Below are 10,643 nucleotides of genomic sequence, written 5' to 3' on the forward strand. Positions count from 1 at the left end.
CTTTAAATGAGAGACAGAAAGTGTTCCAGCAGGCATCCGGATAGTTGAAATCCCCCAGTATATGCTTTCTTTGTACCACATTTATAATTTATTTTCTGAAGTCAGCATCCATTCCAATGTCCAATGGTCTATAATATACTCCCACTACAATGTCACTCCCATTTCCTCCTCCATTTATCTTTATCCAAATAAACTGTCATCCTTCCCCCGCAACCCCCCACATTTTGATCTTTGATTTATATCACATGGGCATATATATTCTTGTTCTTTATGTCATATTTTGTTTTTCAACACATATCTCCTTCCACAGTCATAGTTTAATAAAATAAATCCAATATTCCCAAGTCTCATTAACCTCTATAATATTAAATGTGAATCTGCACTGGTATCTCTAATTCACTTTGTTCACTACTGATATTTTGGGCATAGCAATGTAAGCTAATAGGTTTTATTGATGATTCTCTTCTTTGATAATTTATCATGTGAATAATTAGTTATATCCTTTGATATTCTGCTCCTATGCCATGCTTATTGCTACTCTCTTTAGCATCTGACTTGAAAGAGATTTATTAGTGCCACGAATTAGGAACTGAGAGAATGTCCATCAATTGAGGAATAACTGAATAAGTTACAATATGTGAATGCAACAGAATATTATTCTGATATAATAAATAAAAAAGGGTAGAGTTTCAAGGAAACTTTGAAGGGTTTGTATGAACTGATGCAAAGTGAACTGAATAGAACCAGGAGTATAACTTATACAATAACAACAACATTATACAAGCAATGTTATAAAAACAGACTATTTTGTAAGAATTCTGGGTTAATATAATGATCAACTAGGATTCCAGAGGACTCATGAATAAATGTGTTACTTACTTTCTGACAAAGAGGTTATGAAATCAAAGGGCTACATGAAACATGTATTTGAACAAAGGCAAAGCATAATTTGTTTTCCTTGACTATATATGTTTGTTACACTTTTTTCTTTCTTTTTTAATTAAAGGGAGTGAGGAAGGGAAGAGTGGGAGAGAGGGTAGTTTTATACTAATCAAAAAATGAAATTTAATATTAAAATGTGTGTGGTCAGTTTCCTCCCTCCATTATAAGTTTAAAGTACTCATCAGATTTGAAAAAGTTGAAGAAAAATATTATCAATTCTTTTGTAGAAACAAGAAGACAAAAAAAACACCTCCCCATTCAAAATTTTTGGCATAGTTCAAAAACCTAAATCTCATTGGAGCACAAAACTTGTAGTCAAAAGACCTGGATTCAAATTCTGCCTCACATACTTGCCAGCCATGCAGTCACAGGCAATTGATTCAGTCTCTACTTCCTTCTTTAAAATGGGAACATTGATATCTATATTTTTCACTGTCCATATTAGATATGAAGAAAAGTATTTCTAAACTTTAAATATAAATGTTATCATCACCATCATCATCCTTATCATATATCCTCTTCTTAACCTGCTATCCTCCTTTCAAATTTGTGAGATAGTCACAGGAAGTTTGTATGTCTGAGGGGGGAAGGACACATACATTCAGAATTCTTAATTTTAACTTCTAATCCCTAGTGAAATAGCCAGCACCCTAATTTATATATTGACCTCATTTTTGTAAAGATATGTGGCATTACCTATTCCAGAATTCAGAAACTAGGTTGGAGAATATTTTAGTTTTAGAAAGTTATTCAGTTAATATGAAACAATATTTGCAATCTTACATTAAGAAAATTCAAGTAAACTGGATATAAGTAGTAACTAGGTTTGTATTCTGATGCCTGCTTCTTAAAACAACCTTTCCAGAGCTGAATAAACAATTTCTAAAGTTCTTTGTTGACTTGCTCAATAGGATTACGTAGCACGTATAGGAAAGAGAGACTGATAAAGTAGTGATAAATTTGAAATTAGGAAACCTAGGTTGAATTGTTGCTATGTGATACTCTAGCTATGTAACCTTGAGCAAATCCTTTAACTTCCATAAGGCTCAGTTTTCTCATCTGTAAAGTGAGGGATTTTGACTAGTTGGCTTCTTGGGTCTCCATTAGCTCTGATCCTTATGATATTATAGATCCTTATGATCAATGATACTATGCCCATGTGGATCGTTATATTAACATTGCTTTCCACACTGGGTTGTGGATTTTAAGACTCTATCTAACTGTGAATAGCCATTCTTTTTTAATGAGGTTGAAAGATTTGAGTTGAATGTTGTTGTCCTGTTAGCATGGTTCCAAAAGGCCAGGCAGGAATATAAAATCTGATAATCCATTTAATAGTATTAAAGAAATTACCTTTGCCTTGCATTCCTGCCTTACTGGAAAAAGTCTCTATGAGTCTTAAATCAACTAGTCCTCAAAAATAACAAAAATGCATATTTAATACTATGAAAGGGTCATTAGGATTGCTCAAAAATTTGCCATTGATTTCCTATGAGATTTTGGATTCTTCCTTCCAAATAAATTTAAAAAATAAGAAGGTATTTAATTTTTATGTTTAAAGATTTAGTAAGAAATTAAAATGTTTAAATAAAATTTAAAATTATATTAATTTAAAGATCTAAAGATCGGGGGCTTTTAGTTAAAAGAAAACAAAACAACTTTTTTACAGAATTAAAAACACACAATCTACTCTGAAGATAGAAAATTGCTCTTTCATGTTGTATGTTACTGCTATTAAATGAAATTTCAGCTCCTTAAAGGCTTGGGCTCTTTATTTATCTGTGTGTGTATGTATAAATATGTATAAGTATATGATTATTATTAATTTATCCATCCCACTACTCCCTCTATTGAGCAAATTTTAAAACAACCAATCTCTTCCCATTCCCTAAAAGTTCCTTAATGAATATCTATATAGTTTAGGAAAATGAATCATCCCATTAACATGTCTAAAAGTGTACATCTCTGCATTTAAGTTCATCTCTTCTTTGTCAAGAATTGATTGGTTGATTTTCATTTTATTCTTTTTGAACTTCTTGTTTAGAATTTTCAAGTCTTATGAAGTTGTCTTTCTTTGCAATGTTATTTTCACTGAATAAATTACTCATCTAGTTCTTACTTTGTCCTGCATCAGTTCATAAATATTCCTGATTAGCATTGAAGTTATCCATTTTGTCATTTCCCATGGCACAATAATATTCCATTATATTCATATACCACAATTAGTCTAGCCATTCTCCAATGGAAAATGTTCCAATTTTGGGATGTTATGAAGAGTTTTCCTTTAAAAAAATTTTTTTCTTTGAGGTATAAAACTAATAGTTTACTCAGAAGGCATAGATTATTTCATTCATTCTGTAACCATATCCCTAGTGCCTAACATAGAAACTCATACATAAATGTTTATTGATTGATTTTATTCTAAGACAAAATTTCTGGAGAAATGGATTTAGTATTAAAGTACAATATATTTCCAGATAATTAAAGGGAAACAGTGAAAAATATGATTCAATATATAGATTTGATTAACAGAGTTTAAAAGAGCATATCTACTATTTAATGTGAGGCAAAGTTTTATATATCAATATTATTTAAATACTATTCTCTCAAGACACATTTAAAATTTAAAAAAAACTTTTAAAAATGTATGCTAATAAATAATAGTTCTTTCAGCAACATCCCAAATCTATTCATCTTGTAGTGCCTAAAATTTCTTAATTAGAAGCTTGTTGCTAAGCCAGATTCCCCATTTTCTATATGCAGAATTCTTCTGAAAAAGTGTAGGTACTTGTTGTTAAGAGTATACTAGTGCCACCTAGTGCTGAACCAGTAAAAACGTCTTTATATTTCAGACAATATTTGTTAGTGGTTACCTGCTGTTTAAAAAAAAACAAAACAAAACTGTTGTTCAGCTCTAGAAATTGACAATTAAACTCAGTGATATACTAGGCTGTTAATGAATATATTGATGTCCTAACAAAAATACATTTGACATTTTAAAGTGAATTTAAGAATAAAAATACACCATTGTAGGAGATAATAAATGTATGAATCATAAAGATAAATAAACAGATGTAAATAATTAAAAAAAGAAAAGTATAACATATTCTCTTAGTCTATCCATTTGGGCTTGACAGGTGGTCTGTGGGATTGAAGCAGTACCTCTTCTACAATTATAAGAATAATTCTTCATTTGTTACTACTAAAGGTTTCATTTTAAAGTATCTTTACCTTTGTTGTGTCATGCTCTGACAGTCATCAGAGCTAAAGAAAAGTAAGGAGTTTTATAATGAAAAACATCTTTTGACTTGATTAGAGATGATCTAACACATTATCTTTTCCTGTCCCAGTCTGGACATGGTGTTCTCCGGACTCAAGCCCAGGTAATATCAAAATAGGCCAAATAAAATGATAAAAACCCAGTTATATTTTCTTTGTTTTTCAGATATCTTCCACTACTCCTTTAGAGATAAATTCCTTTGAATCTTATTCTAAATCTTCTTGAATTTTTCTTTCTTAGTGTTAGATCCTTTATTCATGAGTGGGAATTTATTATTTGTATAATTAATAATCTTGGAGGGACTCCATTGATCTCAGGAATGGAGAAACAAGAAAAAGGAGTTAAGGAAGTCCACAAAAGATTTACTTTCTCACAATTTCACTCTGTCATATTTTCTTCACTTCTACTCTATAATTTATTTAATTATTTATTTTTAAACCCTTGTACTTCGGTGTATTGTCTCATAGGTGGAAGAGTGGTAAGGGTGGGCAATGGGGGTCAAGTGACTTGCCCAGGGTCACACAGCTGGGAAGTGGCTGAGGCCGGGTTTGAACCTAGGACCTCCTGTCTCTAGGCCTGGCTCTCACTCCACTGAGCTACCCAGCTGCCCCCTACTCCATAATTTATGATTAACACAAGATCATTGAACATCTTCGAGGAGAATATGACACTATCTAGGGTTATAAATTATAAAGACAAAATTTTTTCTTTCTTTTTTCTATTTTCATTTTTATTTATTTATTTTTAAATATTTTTCCATGTTTACATCAAAGCCTTTCTTTCAAGGAACTCAGGCACTTCTTTCACTGGGGAGATAGGAGAAATCTGTGCAAAGTTAAGTAATGCTACATGAAACACAAAATTCTGCAGTTCTGACAGAACATGACCTTCCCTCAGTGACTAAATCTGCCCGGTGCCCTTGAGACTCTTAAAATTACACTAGCCCAAGACCAAATCAACTTACATGCCATAGACATGGCTGTGTATGAGAAACATCCACCCCATTTCCTCCTGCTATTACCTATGCCCTTCTGTCAGTTCTCAATTCTGCCTTGTTTGAGGATTTGACAGTTATTACATTCTCTAAGTTTCATTCATCATGTCACCCCAGATGACAACAGTAGCAAAGATCAGCCTACGTTACTCCTTTGGTCTAGCAGCATTGGGCCATTTTTTTGTGTGTGTGATCCGGTGATTAAGAAAGGAAAAGTATTTCTTATAGTTCAATCAAAATACTCAAAAATGTTTGTGTCATAATTGTGGGTGATATGCCAGCTATTCAAGGCATTTAGTGAGACAGAGTCAGAATAAAGGCTTCAAAATAGGTGTATTCAGATGAATCACAAAACATATATATATATAGTACATATATATATTGATTAGTCTACTGTTAACAAATGGTAATGGCCTTCACTGGTCTTAGCTGACATTCCTTGTTGTTCAGTCATTTCAATCTCATCTGACTCTTCGTAACTTTTAAGGTTTTCTTGACATAAGTACTGGAGTGGTTTGTCATTTCCATCTCCAGCTCATTTTGTAGATGAGGAAACTGAGGCAGATCAAGTTAAGTGTCTTGTCCAGGGTCACATATCCAGTAAATGTCCAAGGCAGGATTTGAACTTAGATTTTCCTTACTCCAGGTTTGGTGCTTTATCCACTCTATCACTTAGCTACCCCTTTAGGTAACATTACCGGTCTATAAGATGTAAATACAGTGTGTGTTTGGATGACTAAAATTTGTATCACCACTTTAATTCCTCACACAAAGAAGNATATATATATATATATATATTGATTAATCTACTGTTAACAAATGGTAATGGCCTTCACTGGTCTTAGCTGACATTCCTTGTTGTTCAGTCATTTCAATCTCATCTGAGTCTTCGTAACTTTTAAGGTTTTCTTGACATAAGTACTGGAGTGGTTTGTCATTTCCATCTCCAGCTCATTTTGTAGATGAGGAAACTGAGGCAGATCAAGTTAAGTGTCTTGTCCAGGGTCACATATCCAGTAAATGTCCAAGGCAGGATTTGAACTTAGATTTTCCTTACTCCAGGTTTGGTGCTTTATCCACTCTATCACTTAGCTACCCCTTTAGGTAACATTACCGGTCTATAAGATGTAAATACAGTGTGTGTTTGGATGACTAAAATTTGTATCACCACTTTAATTCCTCACACAAAGAAGATATAGATTAGCATATGTTTTTGAGTGAAGATATTACCTAAATGGATAGTTTATCATTTTAATATCTGCCTTCCTCATTTTTTAATAATAACAGATTTTATCTTTTAGGTGAATGTATACAGGAACATTGGATTTGGAATCAAGAAGACAAGTTCATAATATAGTAGAAACATAGGAATACATGGCTTTATATATATATTTGCATATATAATTATGCCTTTCATTCATAGTTCATAATATAATAGAAATATAGAAAGGCATATATATTAAAATATTTTTGTTAAATGATGCTTTTTCTAATGAGGAAGTTGAGGGAGTTTACTGGGTATTTTAATGTAACAAACAAACAAATAAATTTAAATTGTTTTATAAAAAGACAAGTTCAAATATGAACTCAGATACTTAATAGCTCTGGGACCCTAGGCAAGAAACCTAAATTCTGACTGCCTTGGCTTTCTCATCTATAAAGTGGAGTTAATAATAGCACCTACTTTCCAGGGTTGTTTTGAGCATAAAATGGGAAAAATATTTGAAGGCATTTTGCAAAACTTGAATACTTTGTGAACTCATTATATAAATGTTAGCTGTTATTATTATTCTTGTTGTTATTATTTTGGCTTATTATTATTAAGAAATCTATACTTAAGGTGTCATCCATGAAAATATGCAATAGTCAATTCCTTAAAGATTCTCCTATTTAAAAGATTTGTTGTTCTGGAGAATTCATGCATCTTTTTCAATTAGAATTAGTCAATTGACAAGCAGTAATTAAACACTTACTATGTCAGGCATTGTAATAAATACTGAGGTTACAAAGACAAAAAGACAGTCCACATCCTGAAGGAGCTCACATTCTAAGGGGGAGACAAGGAGAAAACAACATATCCATACCAAATATGTACAGTTTAAATTGGAGGTAATATCAGAAAGAAATATGAACTCCTCCAGGATTACATCTAGAGGGGAGTGGTGGGCTGGCAGAGGGGACGAGTCAGTCAAAAAACATTGACTAAGCTCTAGCAATGTGCTAGATACTGTTTTAAGCGCTGGTACTGTGCCAGGAGGAAGGGTCTCTTTGAGAATATGGGATTTAAACTGAATTTAGAACACCTGGAAAAACAGTAGGTAGAGGCGACTACAAAGCAGTCTTGGTAACATTTAAAGTGCCTATTAAATATTTTACTCTATATTTTATGCCATATGTAGATTTTTATAAGACATCCCTTTTTTCATAATTATATACAGCTTTGTCATGTATAGAAAGATAGCATTACATTTGCTATTCACTGTTCAACTATTAAATGATTTTATAACCACTCCTTTTTTAAACATAATTATAGCATTAAAAGGAAGTTTGACTATACATGACTACTTATTCATATGTTATTTTAAATTTCTTATTCTATTGCCTGTTCTTGACTTATGTGTTCACATCACTTTTTTTTTCTGTTTCAGTCATAAAACTCTGGAACTGAACGCTGGAGGATAGTAATCAGGCCTATACATCTCTTTGCAAAGCATCTAGCAAATATTAAATGAAAATAGATGTTTAATAAATATTCTTTTGAAGGATGATTCCATAGGAAGATTAAACAATGGCCGGTGCTCAGTGACTGCCTAAGTTTCATATGATGTCACAACTAGAAGGATTTTTAAAGGACCTATGAAATTCTCCAAAAGTTCTTATCTAACCTTCATGTAGTGACCCGTAAGGTTGTGGAAGTCTCTAACTCAAGATATAGTCTATTCCATTTTATGTTCAGCTCCAACTCTTAATAAGTTTCATTTTGTTTTATTGAAAAATATTGAGTCAAAATCTACCCCTATGCGTTTTCCACTCATATTGTTCTTTATTCTACTTTGTAGCATTAAGGAAAATAAGTCTCATCCCTTTGATTGTAGCCTACAATGTAAAGGAAGGATTTAACATGAGGGAGAAGGGGCTGAGAGAGAGGACGGATCAATGAACATACATTTATTAAGCACCTACAATGAAGATAGCATTTTGTTTCTTGTAGTCCTTCTCTTCACCAAGGAAAACAGCAATAGTTACTTTACCTCACCGTTCTGTTATGTGATTTGGAGAATCCTCAGCATCCTGTTCATCTTCTTATGGCTATACTCCATCTGCCAAAGTCTTTCCTAAAATATAGTATAATAACCTTTGCACTCCAAATGTGGTTGTAGGAGAGAAGATTAGAGCTTCTTCATTATGTATTCTCTGCTTTTATTACTGTAACCTAGGTAGGCATTTTCATATGGAAAATTCATTTTCACATTGAAATACAGTAAAACCCTCAGATCTTTTTCATATGGAAAAAGCTCATCTTCCTCATTCAGTTATTGTATAGTTTTACTTTTTGCTTGTTTGTCTGCTTTAAAGTGGAAGTATATGACTTTATACTCCCTTTGGTACTTAAATGTGATCTGTGATATCATTGTGAGGCTGGTAACAAAGGAGCATAGACAAAGTGGGGTACAATATCCCCCTATTCTCTGTATCTGGTTCACTTTTCTGATCTTTTTTCACACTAGCAGATCTAAGCTCCCAGACATCTACCACCAATGCACAATTATAGTCAAATACTCTTACAATTCTTGAGGTAACCCTGTTGAGATAAAAAATATACTTCCTCCAAATTACCTTGAGTCCCCATCCAATATGTTTTAAATCAATACAACAAGCCACACTCAATAATTACACATTTAGATACTAACTGTAAACAAATAATTAATGACAAGACAAAAATAGGTATTAATGCATTAAAACAAATGAATAATAAATTACATCATACTTTAAGTTTAAATCCAGATTACACTATTCTACCAATGCACCCAATTGCAATAATGCACAATGGGCCCACACTTCTTAGAAACGGGGATGTAAACACATGAAGAGAACTCATGTGCTTAGGACAACTCACAACTCCAGAGTATTAGAATTCCACCCAAGAACTGGTTCTCTCCTCACCCTGTGACACTACTTGACTGTCAAATTTCACCACTCAAAAATCAACTTCATTTCTCTCCTTAAAAAGAGGATTTAAAAGGGTTTTCAACTTATTGCTTCCCTTGAAAGAACATTCAGAAAGGGTCACCTGTTGAAAAAAATAATAGTTCTTTTAAGTAACACAGGGCCCAAACTCATCAAACTGACTATCTTGGGGTGATATAGTCCAAATAACAAATTGTTTGCTCACCTGGATGGTGAGCAATCAAAAGGTAGGGCATACCAACATTTCTTATTCAGTTAACTAGGAAAGCAAAACTTACTAAAAAAAACTAGGAAAGTAAAAAGGCCCTTTTCCTTTTCAAGTCAGATATGGTAGCACCAAAAAACAAGCCTTTATGCAAAGCTTTACCTTTCTCCAACTCTAACTGGTGCTAAAAGGTAATAACTGTCATTGATGTTCTTGACCACTGACATCAATTCTTTCTAACCAGTCAGGAATCACTCAATGAAACCATTCTCTTAACCTTTGTTGCCTTTTGGTTTTTCAGTTGTGTCAACTCTGAACTCTTTTTTGGAGTTTTCTTGGCAAAGATACTGGAGTAGTTTCCTGTCTCCTTTACCAGCTCATTTCATAGATGAGAAAACTAAGGTAAACAAGTTTAAGTATCTGATGTGATTAAGTATCTAAGGTGAGATTTGAACTCAGGAAGAGAAGTCTTCCTAACTCGAGATCTGAAATTCTATCTACTGTGCCACTGTCTGCATTGGAACTGCTATTCCAACATAACAGCCTTTCATCCTTCTCTACCATATTTTCAGTTCTCCTCAGCATCATCTTCTCTTGCCCCTTGGGTCATTTCTTCTCCTACCATCCTTTCCTATTAGTAGTTTTAGTTCCATGGCTTACATGATAGCCTCTGACTCTCCATGTCTTACCTACTACATAAAAAGTCCCAACTTTCCAAATTTCTTCTATCAAATTAATATTTGTTAATTTTTTTCAATTATATAAATATATATAAAAGTTTTTCAATAATACCTCAGAAATAAAATATTTTTATTTTTTATTGTTTTCATAGGTTTATCTTCTTTAATTATAAATTTTTTGCAGGTTAGCTTAGGAACTACCCATAATGCCTTCTCTCATATCACCAACAAAGCAATTTGTCTCTGGTGTCCATAATATTTTTTCTCCAAATTCATATGCCCCTTTATAACGCTGACCTGTGTCCAGACAAGTTAAACATCATGCCACATTATAAAGAGATTCAAGTCCAAATG

This window comes from Gracilinanus agilis, chromosome 1 (assembly GCF_016433145.1).
Source record: "Gracilinanus agilis isolate LMUSP501 chromosome 1, AgileGrace, whole genome shotgun sequence".
Classification (NCBI taxonomy): domain Eukaryota; kingdom Metazoa; phylum Chordata; class Mammalia; order Didelphimorphia; family Didelphidae; genus Gracilinanus; species Gracilinanus agilis.